The sequence below is a fragment of the Candoia aspera genome, chromosome 1 (assembly GCF_035149785.1).
Source record: "Candoia aspera isolate rCanAsp1 chromosome 1, rCanAsp1.hap2, whole genome shotgun sequence".
Classification (NCBI taxonomy): domain Eukaryota; kingdom Metazoa; phylum Chordata; class Lepidosauria; order Squamata; family Boidae; genus Candoia; species Candoia aspera.
In genome coordinates, this window is record NC_086153.1 from 254,078,784 (window position 1) to 254,099,912 (window position 21,129).

Below are 21,129 nucleotides of genomic sequence, written 5' to 3' on the forward strand. Positions count from 1 at the left end.
CGGGCGGAGGAGATTGGAAGGAGAGGGTGCCAGATAAGCCTGGATCACTTCGGAGCCAAAATAATACCATTAAGAATCCTGAAGGAGGCAGGGTAGAATGGAGCAAAGCTCAACGTGAAGAATCTCACTTTTCTTCTTCCCTTAGCTTGATGCCCCCTTCCCCCAGAAGAAATCTTAAATTAAAGATGTAATTGTATGCATTTGCTGGAGTGTACACACTCAAGATTTCATAGAAATCATTCTAATTTTTCTTTTTTTTTTAAAAAGGTACCTATCTATCCTGTTTTCCATCCATCCTTCTTTCCATCTCTCCTGAAATAGCTGACAAACCAGAATGTGGGGATCTCGGAGTTTCAAACGACTTCTTTGCGGAATGGTATTCCTAGCTACACTCTTTTTTGGACTACATCTGTGTGAGGACAACAAGGATCTCATTATCTGCTCATATCTAGGATGCCCTGAATATTCTTCTTCCTTGCCTCAATTTTATTTAATAACCAGATGCACACAACCCCCAACAAAACGAAACTAAACAAAAAAAGACACAATTAGAAAGGAATCCCATTTTCCATTTCCAAAAGGCTTAGGGAAGGGAGCAAGATATATTTCCCCTTACAGAGGGAGCAAGATATATTTCCACAGAAATCCCCATGAATTCAATAGGACACTTACCCTAACAAGGGTTCTTAGGCCCCAAAACTTTAAACCCACAGCCTTTACATGGATGCTGGACACCTATGATCTGGTCCCTCAAGTTTCAGAAAAAGTGATTTTTCTCATCATGTATTTAGGACAGGAATGAGAGCAATGCCAAGATTTGCCAGAATTACAAAATTATACCAGGCAATGGTAAAATTGGGAGGGGGAAGGTTATTGGCTAACAACATGCAAAGAGAATAGAATTACTGATTAAATTATCTTGCAATTTTGTAAGTGGAGGGTTGGACGGAGACTGTTAATACAGCTACCCTGACCAATTACAGCTGATGAAAGTTTTGTCATTGATTTTAATCCGAGTTGGATAATATATTAACCCCCTATGTTTTATCTCTTGGAAAACAGCAGTTTCTTCCTCTTATTACTGAGCCTACTTTAAGTCTCATCCTAAAAGTTAACCTGCAAGGTAAATAGGGAAGGTACGTAGGCAGTTAAGTAGATAAAACAGAAATGGACTTCTATGTGACAAAAAATAAAGCTCCGGTGACAGCTGGGAGTATTTCTGTTCTGAAATCAGTCTTGCTTCTAGGAAAAAACTGATTTTAAAAACCACATACCTTGGACAAAGCATCGGAGTCCTTTTACCGGAGCCTCACCTTTGTGCCTTCTATTCAAGCCTTGCCTCTTCTCAGGTTTTCCCCTCTCTCTGACTCGCTTGAAGTCATTTTACCCCTTTAAACTGTTTGGAGCAGCCAGTCTTCCTCGGACCTTATTTTGCCGTCTGTTCGATGCCAGTAAACAAATTGTTCTGATGGGCTTATTATTATTGCTCAAGTTCTGCTTGGATAGAGAATTAAACCTCATTATTACAGCTTGTGTGTGCGCGTGTGTGCGTGCGTGTGCGCGCTGAGAATTGCTCCATCTAAGTGAACACACGGGGGGGGGTTGCAGAAAGAAAGAGGAGAAGGGGGGCTATCACAGTGTAAATCAAATATGTAGAGTGCTTATAAATTTGTAACACATTACTGTTGCTTCTTGCTTACACCCCATTCAAAGAGGTTTCACAGCTTTCAAGTCTTCTGTCCATCAGAAATTCGGAGCAGCAAAACGCCTCCATTGAAAGCAGCGCTCGCTTTTCTCCCTCCCTCTTTCCGGGCTCAGTGCCCTCATTAGCGCTTTATCTACCTAGACGGCCTGTTAATTTCCCCACTAATGTCACTCTGGAAATGGGAAGCTTTCACGGCGCCAGCTTTGGAGAGCTATAAATGGTGTGCAATAAAGTCAGTTGAAAAGAGGGAAAAGAACAAGAATCAACCTGCAAACGGAGGATGGGGGGAAAGAGAGAGAGAGAATCAGAGAGAGAATGGGAGATCCCAGGCCTCCTTGTGCCAAGCCCACAAATTCTGATTAAGGTGATTCCTCTGTTGCTGATTGCGGAAAGTTTGCAAATTCTTTGCACCTCACCCCTAAACCACTAGAAAATCAGTGGAGAACATTTCAGCTCTAATCCCGCGCGCCCTCTTGGTTGGCTTTACTTTAGAGGAGTCCACAGACGTTCTCCAACGCGAGCCTTAAGGGGATTGCGAGTGTGAGCGCGTACGCGCGGGGAGAGAAAAGGGTTTTCAGTTCCTATTGCCTGTCACTCGGCACTAGGGTGACACAGGGTGAAAATCGCCTGAAAATGTGTTGTGGGGGGGAGGAGGGAGGGAAAAGCAACGGGTAATTAAATTGCTATCTGATCCAATGGAGGTGGCTGAGCTGTCCGAAAGATCAGGAGGGCGGCCCTCTTTTAGCGCCCTCCGCCCCCCTTTCAGGGGCACGTCGAAAAAGACCGGGCCTATCGTTTCATTTGCTGTTAAATCCAGAGCGGGTCGGAATCAGGCCTCTCTTTTCCGTTCCCCGCACACCCGGCCCGGCCCGGCCCGGCCTTTCTGTGGTTGGTGTTTGATTCTAACCCAGCCCGGCGCGCGCCCGGGGGCCGCCCCCGAGGGGAGTCGAAGCGAGCGGCACTCAGGCGTTGGCCGGGGAACTGTTTGCGCGCTGCGGAGCCCCGGCCAAGCAGCCTTGGCTTCACGCCTGAATGGTTTCTGAAGGGCCGCGCCGCTTGGCGCGAAGGCAAGGCAGCACCTGGCCCTGCTTTTCGGAGCCATCTCCTTTATTGACAGCCAGATAAGCAGGCGGGAGCGTGGCGTTTCCAGCGCTTCCTTGAAGAACCCTGCTGGGTTGCAGGGAGCCCGAGTCTTAATGGCAGCAACTGCAAACAACCGGGCAAACAGGCTGCCTGATAAGTCGCGGGCCAGCGCGCCCGCCCCTCTGGAGGGACAAGCCTTCCGGGGACAGAGTAACCCTCTTCGCCCCGTTGCAAAGCGCCGGGGGCCTAGACATTGCCGTAGGCACAGGCAGCAGGAAGGCTGGGCAGCCGGCGAGAACCAGAGAAGACGGCGGACTGCCTTCCCCCCGCAGTCCGGGGCCCTTTAGCAGTCCTGGTGGGAGGGTGAGACAATCTGGGCCCTTTGGCCCTCTGTCTCTCTTGCCTGAGCCATTTTTTTTTTCTCCTAGAATTTCTTTCCCCCAGTTTCTCTCTCGCCACTGAGGTCGAGGGCTCAGTCAGCGCACCCGTGGGAGGGAACCCAAATGGCGAACTAATCCTTGGAGTAGAATGAAAAGAATCGAGCCGTCTGACCATGTACTGAAGGATACATCAGCTGGAGCCCCGTCCGTGTGTGGGGCCCGGGAAAATCCCCACCCCACTCCCGCCTCCTCCAGCGCGGTCTCCTTCGGGAATTCTTTTCACTCCAAGTCAGTTGAAATCAGCAAGGATTGAGGGTAGTTAAAGTTGGATCCTAAGCAGGGGCTGGAAAGGTAAGTTCCAAAGTCTCTGAGGGTTAGACTTCCTCCTAGCTGTAGGCCCAAGAGATGGGCTAAGTTACCCTCCTGGTTCTTTCAGCATTTCAGTTTCTCTCTGCCTGCTCACACCCCCGGCCCCAAGCATGCAAGATCTCCAGAAACCATTTCTGGCTTGTCTGGCTGCTGTCCATGGAGCCCGGTGTCTTCTGCTCTGACTAGGGGCGGATGTCCAAGACTCCTTCATCCCAGTAGGATGGTACTGGGGAATGAACCTGGGGATGTCCATGCAGTAAGGTGTCATCAAAGTCTCTACAACAATCTCTGCAACAAATTATTTCTGAGGATTCCTCAGCCTAATGTTCTCCAAGGCAAAGATCCTGAGGATCTTAGAAATCTACATAAACGGAATGAACAGTGGGAAATGGGGCACCAACAGACTGGGCTCCCATTCTTGCCAGTTTGGAGGCTGTCTGCAATAGAGATGCTACTGGGAAAGCATTCCACCTGAGGCAACTATTCCTTCAACCCAGGTATGGGGTCCTTGCTGGGTCGGGGATCCTTTTCTCATAGTTTTTCTGAAAACTTGTTTGGACAAGTGAGAGAACCTCCCAGGAAAGCACTTGACAAAACAAACAAACACAATTAACAGAAATGCTTACCAAATTCTTTGAAGAACAACTTAGAAGGCATCTTAACTTAGTACAGAGTTTATTTATGTTACTTAATACAATGAAGAAAACTGAGAAGTGACCAAAGGGCACATCAGTGCCTTGAAGTTAAATTAGCTCCAATATTTTTGCAATGGGGTTGCAGCCCTTGAAATCAATTGCCCTCCTGGGGCCTACTTCTGAGTAGTCAGGCATCTGCTTGCACTGCAAGTGTGTCAAAGGGAAGAGTCAAGAAAGGGGGTGGGGGTGGGGGTGGGGGTGGGGGTGGGGGTGGGGGTGGGGAGACCATATTGCTTATGGAAGAGAGAGATGCAAAGGCCTGGGCAAACCTACTCTTCTGAGGGTTTTTTATTCCAGCACTTTTCAGGAAACCATTGGCAGACATTGTCCCTAGAAACCTTCCTGAAACACTGATGTGCAGTTAAATCACATCTGCAAATTTTCCACTATGGTCCAGGTTTTCTTACCGAAGCACTCAGTGTTGCCACTGTATGAAGAAGGGAAATTCACAGGTAAAATGGAACTAAGGTCTTTTAAGGTTTCCTAATAAATACTAGCTGGCAAGAAAATAAAACGAGAGCTCTCATTGACTTTAATAGACAATGTACAGTAGATTTTATCTCTGAATAGTGCCTTAATAGGAAAGGGACTACCATTGCTTCCCAGAAAATAAAAATTCCCCCCCCCCCCCCGAGGTTCAACTAGTAGAGGAATGGGCATATTTTTAAGCTTGTGGGATCCAATTTGATTTGTAAAAAAATGCATTCCCCCCAAAAAAACACCACCAACCAGACCTGGTGCAGAAGACATGCGCTTGGAACAGAAGCCCAGGAAATTATTTGGACTACCAAAAACGAACTGAGCTCACAGTCCTTTTGCACAAAGCTTCACTTCTGGTGGGCCAAGTGGGCTAGCTCAGCAATATCTCTGGTAAACTTCTTGCTATTGAAAAATAATTAGTGGGTCAGAAACCTTAGTCAAACTATTACCAATAATTCTGTAGCTCCAGCTCTCGGTCTTCCACTACCCTCCCCCCCCCCCCCCCCCACACACACACATCACCACTCGATATAGGAAATGCCCCCTCAGAAAGGCTCAAATCAGGAGGACACTGCAGTGAAAAGATAAGGCCCAGCCTAAGGACAAGTGCTTTAAAAGATGGAGAAGACAAGTGGATTGGGTGCAGCCCATGGAACAGCGTCTTCACTTCCTGAAAAGAACTTGACTTTACCAAGATCAGCCTCCTAATGTTTGAAGAGGACGCTATCGGTCTATTTGTTCTCTTTTAAACTCGTTGAAACCTGGGCGGGGCTGGGGCTGGGGAGTCGAGGAAATACCAGAATATGCAAGCGATCTCCGTTAGAAATTTCTCTTTCAATATGTGTGCCTGTTTTTAATGATCGGCTTGCTTTAGCTGGGCAATCTTATACATAACATACCATTCCCTCTGACATCCGAGCGTTTCGCAGGAAGCCTTTGGCTGCCTAAGAGCGAAACGCGGTCGGTCGTTGTCAGCCCGGCCTTCCCCGCTGCTGCAACCGAGGTCGTCAGCCAAAAGCTCGAGTTAGATTTTGACTGGAGCCGTTCCAGAAGCAGAAATCGGGGAGCCAAGGTGGCTTTTACTGATGGCTGAGTCGTAGGCGGAGGGGTGAGTGGGCTTTTTGCGCCTTAGAGGCTCGGGAAGAAAAGCCGTCCCCTTCGAGACCCCTGGCCCCCTTGGCGCCGTTGTTCTCCAGCCTAGTAACCTGTCCGGGACTTTTCAGTTCTCCTTGGCCGAAGATCCTAAAAAAGCACAACGGATTTTCCTGTATAGTACACAGAAGTAAAGCAGAAGAGGACAGCTTTCAAAGCGGAGTGAAAACGTGGGGGCGGGGGAGGGCAGTGGGGTGAGCGTGAAAAAGGGACCAAAAGCAAAGGCTCAAAAGAAGATCGGGGGACTTCTGAAGAGGAGGGGCCTCTCCTCCCCCCCCCCACCCCAATCTCTAACAAGCCGTCCGGAGGAAGGAGCCTCTCGCGCAGCCGGATCGAGCGCAATGTGTTGAGGCTCGGGCAGAGAGGCTCGAGACGCAGGTCGGCCGCGTCCACGTGCGCCTCGCCTCGCCTCGAAGTTTCAGCAATGGCCGCGGGAAGGTGAGCAAGCCCGGCACTGAGAGCTCCTGCGTGCTCGAAAATGGCTTATTAGCTTCGCCGCTCTAACTGCTCTCCGCCGTGACGTCACCGGGGCAGCCCAGCCAATGAGGGAAGCGCTGGCGCTGATATTAAGGGAAAGTTAGTGCAAAGCTAAGCACCCTGGCTTTTTTTATTGTCATTGACATTTAAACTGTGTGGCAGATTCTTATGTAGAAATTGGCGATCTGACTTGCCAGTTACCGACTCGCAGAGGCGGAACTGGGAATCCGCGGAACATGCGCCTCCGCCTGCCCTCTCGCTAACAGGTAAGCATTTGTTGCTCTTTATTCCGTCGTTTCGGGGAATTGCAGAATGTCTTCTAAAGAGATAGCCTCCGCAATTGTTTTTCCGAATGTTCTGCCGGTTGTGATGTTTATTTATTTCTCGTCTTCAAGCTCTCTCTTTCTCTCATACACACACACGTGCACGAGCGTTTGCACTCAGATTTACTTCGCTCTCCTCTTTTGCCCATTGCTAACCCAACATCCTGTTAAATCCTTATGGCGGGAAGGGGGTTGCCGTTGCTACGACCCCTAGCCAACATCTGGAGCAGGAAACCTGAATGAGTGCCAATGGCTAGTGAGGCAGCGGGTCATTTTTTCGTGAAGTTGGCTGGACAGGTGTAGCCAATGCCGTACGATTAGTGGGAAGGGGATGGGAAGAGCTAGGGAGACGGGCTTGGCCCTCTATGCACTGGAGAACAGAGGCCAAAGGGAGGTTGAAGACCGGGGCTCCGTTCCCTGCCAAAGCAACCACGGGTATTGGTGAGGGGGGATTTCCTCGGCTGCGGAGAAAAGGTAGCGTTGCTTTGCAAGCAGGAAGTGGAGGGCTTGATCCTTGAGCGAGCCCGGAGCCGCAGCCCTCGCCTTGGTGCTCTGAAGTTCAGGCAGGCACGAAAGAATGCGGCGCGCATTGTTGGGTAACATTTTCTATCCCCAGCCCGAGTGATTTGAGCTTTCCTTGGGAGGACCTAATAATTAACGATTCCCACTGAGGTAGAAAGAAAAGGCGCTTCGGGTTACAGGGACTCCGGCACACCCTGCTCGCCTTGGGCTCCGGGCAGCTTGGAGGGCTGTGCCTGGGGCCGCCGGGGAGTTTGCCGCTTCTTTCGGGGCAAGCAAATAGAACCTCGCCTGACGGGGAGCTTTTGCGGTGGGACGCTTGTTTTGAATCGATCCGAGTTCGAGCCCGTTCTTTCTTCCGGCCGTGTGCCAACCTGCCCACCCCAGCTCACCCACGTGTTTGGTCCCACTTGGCTCTTCGGTTTGAGAAGGTGGTAAATCTCCTCTTAGTTCTGGATGGTTCAATTTGGTGCGCTTGCTGCGCCGGAGCAAGCCGGGGGATACATTCGGGACCCCGAAAGTGTCAAGCATGGTAAAGTCGCAGGTGCAGCTTCCTGAAACGTTTCTCAAGCTTTCCGCTGCTTCTGTACCAGTCAAACTGAAAGACTGAGGAAGGAGGGGAGAGTAAATGCCAGGCGTCGTGTGTACGCTTTTTGGAGCCCATTCCACAAGTTAATTCAGCTAAAAACCGCACATCGAAGCCGATTTGCGTTCTGCTGAAGTTAGAACCGGCAGTGAGGAACACACAAAGCCAACACGTAGAACTTTCTCCCGAAGAAATGCTTCAGGTCTGAGTCTGAAACTTCGATCTTGTATTGTAAATTCTATCGATCTACCTTGTTTCATGTTTCCTATTGAGGTGTACATACCTTAATGTGATGTCGTCGCCCCACAGATTTAATTATCCTGGCTTGCAGAAAACACAGGTGGTGTGTTATGTTTGGAGAGGAGGGGGCAGTACAGATGCCGGCTCTGATTTCACTTTTCAACTGTTGCCATCCGGCTAAGTTTTCTCGAAGTTTCTGGTCCGATGAATAGGCCATGGAATCCCCAAGTGATCGGGTGAATGCTGGGTAGGGAACCGAGAGGAATTTCTTCCCAAAAGGTAGCGTGAATGGCCGATTCTCAGGTGGTGAGAGCACTGAAAAATGTGCACAAATAGCCCAAAGGCAAGCAGGAGGGTGTGTTTTGTTTTTATTTTGTTTTGGGTTTTTTTTTTTTTCCTGTTTTGAGGAAGAATAAGGGTGGAAGTAAAAGAAACATATGAGGAAGAGGGAAACCGCTGCTTGGGAAAGTCAGTGCTAAGACCGCCCTGGCCAGTTGCCGTCTTAAGCCCACTTACCTAAAAGCAGTTTGATTTGTACAGCAGGACCATCTTGTGAGCTGGTTTGATGTGAGCAGAGTTTCTTTAGCATAGCGAAGGCTGCCCTTCCTTGAGAGTAAATCCCAGCGGGCTTCAGATCGTTAGTTTAGGATTGCAGCCCAAGGCAGGTGAGCTGTGTTTCGAAATCTAGATGATTGGGTGGGGGTACTTAATTAGGGGAAAAAAGGATTAGTGGGATAATGGATTTTTTCTCCTCCCCCTTCCCCCATTTTTCTTTCATTCACTCCCTTGGATGAAGTCTGCAGCCTTTCAGTTCTTACAATCTCTTAAGGTGCTTTGGCACCAAAAAAAAAAAAAAAAAAATTAAAAAGGAGGGGAAAAGTCCACTTTAATCTTCTCCAGTAAATGGACATTCTGGATGGGTAATAAATCAAACACCCAGCCTCGCAGGTCCTCCTCCCTAATTAGAGATGTTTATTGGAGATTGTGTTTATCCAGCTGTCACGACGAGAAAAAGCTGTGACATAATTACCTCTGACCACATAGTCTTTTATATGCGTATCTCGTTGACATCCAGCACCATCCGATCGCATTAAAAACGACAAGATCAAAATGTTGATCTTCGCAGATGGAAAGTTTTTCCACCTTTACCTTAACTGAAACTAGTTCGCGAAGAAGGGCCCAACTCAGCACCGACTCACCAAGAAACAACGCCGCCCCCCCCCCCGCGTGCGCATCCTATGCACGGGTATCTCGGTGAACGTTTATTTTTATTTTTTAAAGTAGTCTGGGGGTGGAACATATAGTAGTCAGAAGGCGCTGTGCTTCCCCCTCCCTAGGCTGCAAATGCAAACCCACTGAAAGCTGTCCGGTCCCAAATCCGCGCAGAGGAAAAGGAAAAACTCAGACGGTCTTTGGGATTGGTAACTGTAGGGCTGCCCAGCTGATGCTTTTCTCCGAACAACCCACGCGATTCCCGAGGAGGAGGAGGAGGAAGGCGCAGAGAGAGTCTTTGCTTCGGCGGAATGTTCCTTTCTTCGCCAGCGCCCTGCTCTGGAGGAAAACATGGGAGTCGGCGGCGGCTGCAGCTCTGGCGAAGTCTCCCTCCGCCTTCTGAGCCGGCTCTTCTCTTCTGGCAGCGTTTGGGGAAACCATCTGCGTGTTTCTGTTACGCGGCGATGATAAGCTAAGAATTGCTCTGTAATTGAAAATATTTTTTTTTGTGGGGAGGCTGGCTTGACAAATATCAAGGGGGCGAGTCTTTTGATCCTTTCTGCCGCTGTGTTCTCCAGTCGCTAATAAAAGTCGCATTGAGCTCCTTAGTGCCTTGATTAACAGGCAGATTAAGTGCTTCGGGAGGGGGGGCTGAACAGCTTGTCCCAATCAATAGCGTTTAGAAAGCCCGTCAGGATGTGCTTTGCTGATGATTTCTCTCACCTTTCCTTCCGTTTTCCCTTTTTGGAAGCATTTTCCAGAGCGACCATTTGTAGACTTTCTTCCCTGCAGTGTAAATATTAAACTTTCTAGAGTGGGGGAAAAAAAACGGCGGTTCTTGCCGCCTCTTTTCAGAGTTCCCTTAGGCCGAGTCCTTTCTCCTCCTGCCCTCCATTTTTCCCCTAATCCGTGCACACAAAAGTGCCTTCCTGAAAAATGCCTGACGCGAAAAGAGGTTAAATCGATTCCAAACTTTTTTGCAGATTGTTGCTAAACTCGCCAAAGCTCCGTTTAACTCAATGTCCGGCGCATTAGAGGTTTCAAGGGCTTCTCCCCCAATCGAACTCGGCAGCCGGTGTCCTGAAGGCGGAGGCGTTGTGGAGCGACCCGTCATTGTGGGTGAATCTCTTCAGTCTGAGACTGAAGTGGACAAGAGGACTTTAAGCCTTTTTCGGGGTATTTATAAAAGAGTGCTTCACAAGGCAGATCTTAATGCAATGAGACGATCCAAGAGCACTTAATTCAGTGATTCCTTCTGAGGGCCCCCTCCCGCCTTTTAAATATTTTTCATAAATAGATTGCACTTCCTGGGATCCAGTGACAGCATTGAAACAATGTGTATCAGTTATTCACACTTCTGTCTTTATTTAGCATTCGGGAGATAAACAAAGATGCTGGTTTTTCCTACTAAGAAAGCTGCCAAAGCTATGAGCGATTCGCATTTTTAGCAGTAGTTCCCTCTTTCTCTGCTTGCTTTCTGAGGGTGAACTTTAAAAGGAAAACAAAAATATGAACTCTAGTGACTGAGCATTTGTCCCCTTCACGCAAGAGACATAATGCTGCAAAAGGGGAAATGACCGATCCACTTGCCGCGGCTGCTTTCCTAGATAAGGCCAGGAATGACTCATCTTCCACTACCTGACCCGCAAATTCCTCAGATGAGCTCTCACACCTGTATAGTCCAAACTTGCAGCCATTCTTGATCGATCAGCTTGGAATTCATCTGACACTGACCGCCACATCCAGACACGGTTATAGTGAAAGCAAGGCCAGCCTACCATTTTCATTTGTTTGTTTGCTGCACGCACAGACACCTGCTCGCGCACTTCCGAGGAGTGGAGCTTGCTTTCTCAGGCGCAAAAAGCTTCAGCCTCAGTCCCCTGCCCGGAATGCTCCCTGACGAAGCTGAGTCTGGCCCACTGAGAAGCTTACTCCCAGGAAATTGGTGAGCCTTGGAGGTACCACCGGTCTCTTCGCCGCCGCCGCCGCCGCCGCCGCCGCTCCAGGCTCCAACAAGCTACGTCTCCCTCCAGGACCTGATTGTTGGTGCCAGCAGCCCGGTGAGATAGGCAAGACCCAGGCTATGATCCTAGGCGCGTTTTTTCTGGGAGCAAGCCCTTCCGGATTCCTGGCATGTCTCTGCTTCAAGCGCACGCACGTCTAAGAAGAAACCCACTGGGTATAAAGAAGAGGTCCTTTGAGAGTTGTTATCGGTGGCAGGCCTACCAGATCCCGGGGCTTGGGCTGCCAGCCTGGTGGACCGGGCATACAGTTGCCATCCAAGCGCTTCGCCATTAAGCCTTTCCCTTCCTGATCCAGCGAGATCGCCGAAGAAAAGCGCCCTTTCCCTCCCAACCGGGCGCGCGCGCTCCACTCCTGGGACGGACCGGTTGGTAACAATCAATCAGTTCCTCTCCCCTCGCTCCATCGGTTCCAATTTGTCCCTGGCAGAAGGGCCGCCTGGGAAGGAGCGCCCCGAGGACGCTGTCACTTCGAAGAGCCTCAAGTTCCCGGCCAGCTCCGGCGCCCACCTGCCTTCGAACTCGGCCGGGTTGAATGAAGCGGGGAGGGGGCTCTCGCTTTTTCTACTTGGGCACCCCTCCTAATTTTGCCCCCCCCCCCACTTTTTTTTAAGTGCCCCCGCCCCTCTCTGGAACTGGAGTAACCCCGACTTAAAATGGCGTCTCCGGTCACGGCCTCCGTAGTCTTTGCCTCTGGTGGCAGGTAGCGTTCCCCACCTTCCCGGGTTGCCCTTGGCAGCGAAGCGCTGGCCTCGGAGTTGCTTGGCCCCCGACGTGGAGGCCTTCCCAGCACCGGCGAGCGCCATCAAAGGCCCCCACCTGCCACCTCCACATCTTAGCCCACGCGGCCTCCTTCGGAGGACTACCGCGGTCTCCCACGAACTCTCCGGCCCCTTCACTCACGCGCAAGCTCTTTTCGGGTCGCGCAGATTCCTCGCCCTCCGCTCATTAAAGTGCCGGGCTTCAGGCAGAAGCTCGCCCCCGAGGACGTAGCCCCAGAGAGAGACTCGACACAGGTCTACTCCGAAGTGAGCCCCGCCGAGCTCAGGAAAACCTCCTTCCGAGAAAGTGAGTGTAGGAGGGCAGGGTTTTCTCTGCTCCTCCAACCGCACTGGAAGCGCGGAAGAAGTTCCCTTCTCATGCCCATCTTTTCCCATTATTGCCCTCTCCTTTCGTGAACCCTCTTGTAACACATCCGGGCCCACAGACCTAGACTGATAGGTCCCCTTTTCTAGCCTCTCTCCCTTCTTTTCACACAAATCCTACTTCGCTTTCTCACGCCCACATTCTACACGCCTGGTGCTCTTCCTTTCCCATTCTCTTTCACACATGCACATTTTAATACAGGCCCTTCTTCGCTCTTGTTCTTTCCTCTCCTCCCCCCGCCCCCTCCTTCTCTTTCAACTTTTGCTTTCTTAGTTTTGGAGGCTCCTCCGCCTTCCCTCGCCCTCTTGTCCTCCAAGTCCTGATAAATCTGCAGCAATCCCAGGCGTCCACTCTTTTTATCGATCTTTTGTGGCCCTTCTCTCTCTCTCTCTCTCTCTCTCTCTCTCTCTCTCTCTCTCGCTCTTTTCTTTTTCGTTTTACTCAGACACCCTTCCTCTCTCCTTCTATTCCCTTCTCCGGAATGACGTCAGATTATTCACTATTTTCCCTCTCATTATTTTTTGTCCTCCTAGTTTAAAAAAAAAATCAACAACTTGGAAAGGGAGGCACACAAGGCCTTCTGTGCCCTCGGGGGAAAATAGCAACAAGATTACGGCTTCTTTCTTTTGGAGATGAAGCATATAAGTAGGTGCTAATCCAAAGAATGGCTAATTGAATGGTTGTAAAAATGATATTTGCCTGAAGATCTGGGTAGAGAGCGTTGTGGCTGCCCCACCCTTTCTTTTTTTCCCCCTTCCTTCCTCCATTGTTGTTGTTTTTATTATTATATTTCTCGGAAGAGTTAACAATGTTCGTTAAACTTAAAAAACGAAAAACAGAGAAGCTTATTTCTTTTTCTTAAGATTAGAAACCAGTCCAAACAAATCAAATGCTTAGTAAACTCCGCAGGGTAGCCCCATACTATATTTTACTTTATTTTATTATAACACTACCTAGAAGGAATAACTTCCTTTCAAACCACTCGCTGAATGATCATGCGGCAGTAATTTTTGGAAGAAAAAAGCCCATAGGACAAGCCAAACCTTTTCTTAGTCTACCTTTTCTTTCTCTTTTGATCTCTCTACCAAGATCCCTCTTGAGGAGCTCATTCTAAAGTTTTCTTGAAGCTGAATTGAAGAAGATGAATAATTTAACCATGAATACTAAATTGACTGGAGGGGGTTATCACCCTCACATCAAAAGGATTCAGATTTACTGGGGCCAATTCAAGAATAAGAGTGGGAACTACCGATGGGGCAAAAAATGTTCAATTTAAACAGATCTAAATTAGCAACCCAAACACCCTTTCAGCAACACCAGCAACTCAGCCAAGAAAATTCTCAAGTTCCTACTTACCTTTGCGGAAGTCCTATTCGACTCTTCCCGGTTTCCACCCCCCCCTCCCTCCCTCCCTCCCTCCCCCGTTTCCACCATTAGATTCGGCTCCGATTACAAACCCAGGAAAACTGCATTTCCAGTTCAGTGAGGAAAATACAGACTGCCTTAGGCCCAGCTACTTTAGCTGGAGGGCAAGGACTAGTCGGCCCGCCGGGTCGGGTCGCTCTTTCCTTCGGCAATTGAGGGGATTTATCCTGGAAGGGCTCTAATACTCGACTGAGCACCCCCACAAAAAACTGGGGGGCGGGGGAAGTAAAAAAAAAATCTGGATAGGCAAAGGAAAGGAAAGAGAAAAAGCGAGATTCTTATCCCCCAACCCGCCTTCCTGAGGTTTGTAGGTTTCCCCCATCTCCCCACCCTGGTTGCCCAAGGCCAGGCAGCCCTGCTTCCCAGCTTTGCCCCAGGCTGCAAAAACTGGGGCACCAAAAGTTTGACATCCGAGAGAAAATCCTGAGTTTAAATTCCAGCCTCTTCAGACTCTCCCTCTCCCTCTCCTTTTCTCTCTCCCCCTCTCCTGTTCAGTCCCCTCACCGCCTCCCTGCCGCCCCAGCCAGGGGAAAAAAGTCCACAACCCCACAGAAGCGGAGCCCCACATTGGCACGAGGGAAGGAAGGAGGCTGGAAAAAGGAGAAAGAGGGGAGGGCGGGCGATCGGGCAGGCGGGGGCCCACCCCCGAAAGGAATCGCCCGTTGGTCTCCCGAGCCAGTTTTGTGCTCTCAGGGGCCGCCGCAGTTTCTCGGCCGGGCTGCAGATGACAGTCAGTGCATGACGGCCTGGCAGCCCATTATCCAGCTCCCATTGAGGCGTCTTTTCACTCCCATGCTAACTCCTTGGCAGAGTCGTTTGTCTCCTCATTGTACTTTCTGGAAGAATGCGATGCTTGTCAGGGCCCTCATTCAATCGCCAGCTACTTTATTGATGAGCTCTGACTTTTAGCACTTTTCACATGTCAAGAGAAGTCAAGTGTATGCGGGCTACGACTTCATTTTATGCTCGGCGCGTTCGTGTCCCCCCCCCCCCCGCCCTTTCGGCCTCCTGGAATTTGAAGGGGGGAGGACGCGCCTTCCACCTCTCTCTTCCTCCCTGCCCTCCCCCTCCCTGTCCCTTTATGCAAGAGGAAGTGCCTCTCCCCCACCCGCCCTCACCCCCGACCACTCGCCAGCAACACCCTGAGCTCGAACTGGTGCTGCCGGTGTCACCTTAAATGCAGGCGCGGAGGGGTTGCTTTGGAGTGTACTGAGGTGTGTCCTAATACTCCGCCATTCAACAAATGAACTTGTGGTAGTGTGTGGCCAGAAGTTTGCCTGCCTTCGGCCCTCGGTTTTTCTGCCTGGGTGCGGAAGAAGCAGGGGCGGGGATGAGCTAAGAGCCCCAGTGCAATGTTGGGCCAAAGCGGATGGAAGCAAGACGCATATCAGCCCCCGCCCCCCGCCGATATTCACTCACTGGGGGGGGGGGCAATTTAGCACTCCCCCTCCTCATTTCGCCTTCTCCCCTTTTTTGTAGCGTCTGCGGGCGAGGGGGGTCGAGGGAACCTTGCAGCTCTTAGTCAACAAACGGCACGTGGAAGAAGTTTAGGCAAGGACTCTTCAGGGCCTTTCACGAGAGCCCTCAATGCACTAAGTAAATTGTGTATTTGCTCTGCACTTTCCAGGCAGAGGGGAGAGAGAGGAGAGAAATTCCCTTCTCCAACACATTTGGAGAAAAGGAGACTGAATACCCACACATCCAACTGTAGACTTGGCTACCTCCAGGCGATTCCCACTTGACAAAGCGCCTGTCTCCCAAATATTTATGTCCTTACCATCTGAATGTTATTTTTTCCTTATCTCCATTGTCTGGTGGAAGCTAACTGTTTAAATGCAAATGGATCGTCTCTCCCTCCCTCCCTCCTCCCCCCTCCGTCCCCCCTCCCTCCCCCTCCCCCCTCCCCCGCCTGCACCAACCACGATCGCTTTGGAAAGAAAAGGGCACTCGTTTTTCAAGCGACGTTATTTATTTACTCCGGGCCCTAACTCAGAGGCGAGGGGGCGGGTGTGAGCAGAGTTGATATTTTAGTTGCAGGCAAAGAGGCACTTTGGCTCTGGCGAATGAAAGGGGGGGGAGGGAGGTGGGGGGAGGGAGAGAAACTTCAGGCAGGCCCCGATGGTATTATTTTGGATGACCTGAGAGCAAACCAGGAAAGCGCCGTTCCAAAGCCAAAACAGCCAAGACGGCAATTGCCCGCCGCTCATCCAGTTGTCCCGAAGTTTTGGATTTGAGTTGGGGAAGGATAGAAGAGGAACCCAGGGCAAATGGGGGCGGGAGGGCGGGGGGGGGGGAATCCAAGCGAGGAGGAGCGGGGAGGCGGGAGGGGGGAGACAGAAGCCAGTGCATTCATATTCAAACAAATGGGCCAATTGAACCAGGCAGTGTGAGCGAACATCCAATCGGCAGCTGGGAGGCAATGGCGTTGCTTTGCATAAAGCAATATTTTGTGTGGGAGTGAGCCGAGCATTTGCATGCGTGGAGTGATTAGTGGGTTTGAAAAGCGAACCCTGGCTCAGCCTCATTTCCCGCTCTGGTTAAGGCGCGGGGAGGAAGTGTTTTGCTGGAAGATGATGACAGAGGTCAGCCTTTGCTAATGGGCCAGTGGAGGCGAGGCAGAGACTAGGCGCACCCGCACATCCATACCCTTGAACCATCACCAATCAGCCTAGGTGTGCTCCGGCGCTCTCCCTCTCCCCCGCTCTCCCCGCCTCCCCCCTCCTCTCACATCCTCTTTCTTCTTCCCTCTCCAGTCAGTGTCAGCCCATTTTATTGTCAATCTCTGTCGCCTTCCCAGGAACTCAAGATCACACAACCAGCAGCGTCACTGGAGAAAAACTCTTTTACTGGCAATCCTTTTTAAGACACCACCATTCCAAATCACGGGCGCTTTTTAAAACTGTTGACAAGAGCTTTGACAACAAGACAGGATGCCTCAGAAAGGTGAGTCTATTCGCTTCTTCTCCTTAGGCTGCTCACTGCCTCCCACCTCCTATCTGCCTTTCTCTCGCGCCCATTCTCTCTCTCTCTCTCTCTCTCTCTCTCTCGCTCGCTCGCTCGCTCTCTCTCGCTCTCGCTCTCACACACACACAGGCATCCCCCCACCCCCACTTCTTATCCCCACTTTTTATGTTCCGGAGATGATCCTGGGAGATACATCAGTCTCAACGCCCGCTTACTTCCTCCTCTTCTTTCACGTACCCTCCCCACCCCGAAAAGCATCTTGCCTGGCGAAGCAATGGCTGCATCAGGGCCGCCAAACTCTCTTGCAGCCATTCACTGGACAGAACCCTCCTCCAAGAGGCTAGCCTCTTTTGGCGAAGGGCGACAAGCTCGCTTGAGGCTGTGAGGACTCACTGAACGTGCATGGTGGATCTGACCGAACGCCACCAGGTTTTTACGCTGTTGTTCTGCTGTAACCGCCTGGGGCTCATTCGTAGGTTGCTTTCTGGGGCGACTGGATCGATCCGAGTGTGGGTGTTCCCCCCAGCGCCTTTCCCCCTGCTTTTCTGGCTTTGTATCCCAAAGATGCGGGCGCCTGTGTGTTTGGGTGGGGAAGGACCCTCTTTAGAGAAACCTCGGGGCTTTATTTATGTATCTTCCATTCATGTGCCTGGCAGTAAGCAAATGAAAACTGGGGGGGGGGGGGGCGGTTGTAGAGTCACCTTCTAGGCCAAGTCAGCTCTGAGTAGTTGCTCTGTCCGGGAAGGTCTGAGCTAGCTAAAGGACTGTCACTCTCAATCAAGCAGCCTGGAGATCTCCCCAAACTTATCCCCAACAGAAGAAAAGGAACCAGCAGAACTTTCTAACTTGACCATCACCCGACTAGATGTTCCAACTGTTTAAACAAAAACAAAGGAAAAGAGGAAACTGGACAAAAAGAGCAGAAAAGAATCGAGTCCCCTTTCCGCACTACCGGCCCTCTGAAATCGGAAGTCTCCTAAATTTTGCACTCCAAAGAGCCTGCGATCAAGTTTCGAAATTAAACAGAGTTTCTGCTTCTATTTCAAACAAGCAAAGGAAACCCTTGGATTTTCAAATTAATATTTCCTCTTTGTATGGCTGGGTGGGTTTTTTCTTTAATTGTTCTCCCAGGCCCAGTGAAAATTCAGTCCCATGTTAGATCCTAGAAAAGTTTTCCGCAACCCTGAGAACAGCCTCCCCCCTCAGTACTTTAAGGCCGTAGCTTCAAGGCCACACAACGTTCATAGGAATACATCCCATTAAAGTAACTGGCGCTTACTTTTGAGCGAACCTGCCGATGAAAAGGCTCCCTATCACTTAAAGAGTGAAGGAAGAAGCAACTTCTCTCTGATTTCTTTAAGCTCTCTCAGGGGAACGAAAAATCTACTGACCTGTGCTATAACTCCTTCAAACCCGCGGCTTCAAAACAACAACAGCAACAAGGGACCAACCACCAGCAGCACCCACGGGAACAGAAGCGAGGAAAGTTTTCAGGCCGGTTCGAGTTCTAAAACAGTGAAGCTTTTAAGCGACGACTGCGGGCTGCGAGCCTTCGTAGGCCTAAAATAATAATTGTCGTCTTTGGCAATATTTTGCTTTAATAGCTGGTGACCTTTGCAACCGTCTCCACGCCAATGGATTAGCGTTTATCTTTTGCTGATTTGTCACGGGATTGTAAACATTTATCATCTCAAGAGCTAATTATGCCTGCAACAGAGGGGAGACCCAGCATCCTAATTCGAACAGATTAGGTCCCGATTTAGAGATGGTTTGCAGGAAAAAAGGCGCAAATTAGGCCTAATCGGCGGGGAGGGAAAAAGAGGAAGGAAATAGAGAGGAAAGCGAGAGCAGGAGGACACCTGAACTGGAGAGGGATCGGTGCTACCGGCCGCCGCGGCGTTTCTCCACGAATACAAATAACAGCGTGAGAAATTGGCTGCTTCGTGGCAAAGTGGGAACTGCTCCCCGATGGGGCTTCCGGGCGGGGGGAGGGAAGACGCTTCTTCCGCGGGCGCTGCCTGGCCTTGGCTGAGCGCGGGCCTCGCTTTCCCCCGTCCTGGGCAGGGCGGCCGGAAAGCCCGGGGCCGGCGGGGTGTCCGTTCGGTAGCGCCCCGGAGAAGTCAAAGTTTCCGCGTGGAGGAAGGCGGCGGCTGCCAGTTAGCAAAGCCTGGCCCCACACCGCAGTCAGCCGCAGGCTCCGGCTTTCCCTGCGGCGAGCGTGGTTGTCCGGGCAGAGGTGTTCGGGAGCCGGAGGTACAGAGGATGGGGCTCCCTCCAGCTTCGCCTCCAGACGGGCCAGGCCGCTAATCAGGTGCCTCTCGGAAGCGGAGTCAATATTTACCCCTGGAAGCTCCTTCACGCTGCGAGAAAGGCCCTGGGCGGCTCTGGTTCGCTTTCTTGTTTTTAATGGCTTCGGGAGAGCCGTCCAAATCGGGCCCAGTTTGAACTCGGGCCGTCCGCCTTGGCCTCTTTTCTTCGCTGGAGAAAGAGTGCAATTAATCTCTGTTAGCAACCTAGAAATGAAAAGCTTTTCTTTTTAAAAATAAAAAAGCTTTCTAGATAAATAAGTAAAGAGAAGGTGAGAGGAGATGAAGAAAACGAAGGCTAGCACTATTTCATTATTTTATCTCCTAAACCTCTCTCGGTTTTCTCCCCCCCTTCTTTTTTAAAGCAACCCCCTCTTGAATAGCTTCTTTATTGTAATTGTCTCACCCCAATTGAGCACCCCACTGCGCTGTTGTATCTTTTTACAACCCCTAACAACTCGCACCAGTAACATAATTACCTCCAGATATTTATAACGAGAAATTACTTTTCTATTTTCCTCCTGCTAGGCTGGGAACCTAAAAGAAAGAGCTGGGATTAAATGCATGTACATCAGAAACCACCTAACTTTTTTTTTAAGGTTGCTTTTAAAAAGGAAGGAAGGAAGGAAGGAAGGAAGGAAGGAAGGAAGGAAGGAAGGAAGGAAGGAAGGAAGGAAGGAAGGAAGGAAGGGCTGGAGGGGGCGGGAAAACCCACCAAAGTCAGGCGTTGGGGCTGCCTAGATTCTGGGCCAAGGCAGGCCCTGGTGCTGGGAGGAAAGGACATTTCCTCGTTCTTTAGAAATGGAAGGGCTGTTGGTACATTAAGGTGGAAGCTGCATTGCCCGAGCAGGAGGAGGCTAGCTGGCTCTTGCGCTCTAGGTTTGGGGAGGGGAATAAAATGGAAGCCATTGTTCGCCTTCCGTAGGCTTTGTGCTCGCAGTTCTCGCCCCCTCCTGATCTTACTTTTTAAAGCTCTGAGGCAAGGTAGACAGCATGTGTCACAGTACAGTGAAATGGGGGAAGATCTAAAGACCAGAAAGAAGTTAATCAGAATGAGTGGGTTTTTCTCTTCTTTCCCTTCCCTGGCCAACTCGCCGTTCCCTTCTCTCACAGGGAAAAAAGGGGGATGGGATTGTTAGCGCCACTCGAAAAAACATCTCTGGTTTTCTCACCAAAAGTAATATCAAATAAACATGCGGTTAAAGCAAAACTCAAAATGCCGCAGATGAGGGATTTGCACATAAACCGAAAAATGTGTCTTCCTCCTCTTGCTTTAGTGTTATTGTTGTCGTCTTATCATTATGTTTGACAACGAACTGTTCACCAGCTCTCTTCAGAGAAGTCTTCCTTGACGCATAAAGTTCTGTTAGACCTGGGTAGGAGTGCACTATGCCCACTTCCATAAAAACCAGTTCAAAGTTAAGTTGTTGGAGGGTTTGTTTGTTTTTAAATATAGACATAACCTGTGACAAAGCTTTGCATTCTTGCAAGAGGCACTCCAATGATATTAAGGAATAGGGATATTCCTGAGAGTTTAGAACTGAAGTAAAGGTGGATGTGCAGAATCTCTTGAACTATTTTTCTTACCAATCCATGATGCACTCAACTGTGCTATGATGTGGGAGGTGGGAAGGATGTAAACTGAAGAGTCCTTAATTTTACTTTTAATGCACTTTTCTTCTTCATTCTAGTGGGAAGACTTTAATCAGCGCTACGCAGATGTGTGATTCCTTAAATTGCATGAGAGGAGAGTCCACTCATAAATCAGGCAAGTTTTAAGCCCTTTCTCCTTCTCCTCCATTCCCCTATAGCACAAGAATGCATATGAGAAATGCATATTTCTTTAGGGCTTCTCTTCTCACATGGTAGCTGATGTGCTGAGAGACCTCAAAGTTACTCTGGACATGATTGATCTTGCATGATTGTATGAAAGATTCAGTGATGTGTTCTTAAAAACTTCAGGGTTTGGAGAGAACAAACAAACAATAAATATTGTGCCTTAATGGAGAGGCCATAGAGTGAATGATTTCTTAGGCATAACAATAC

General features: G+C 50.0%; 1 long non-coding RNA gene across 1 annotated transcript; it reads left to right on the plus strand.

Annotated features, from left to right (window-relative positions):
• Nucleotides 1-6,191: 6,191 nt before the first annotated feature.
• Nucleotides 6,192-20,851, plus strand: LOC134490192 (uncharacterized). The gene is made up of 3 exons (XR_010067188.1): nucleotides 6,192-6,607; nucleotides 16,611-16,756; nucleotides 20,775-20,851. It is a non-coding gene; the product is annotated as an uncharacterized LOC134490192 (long non-coding RNA).
• Nucleotides 20,852-21,129: the final 278 nt, after the last annotated feature.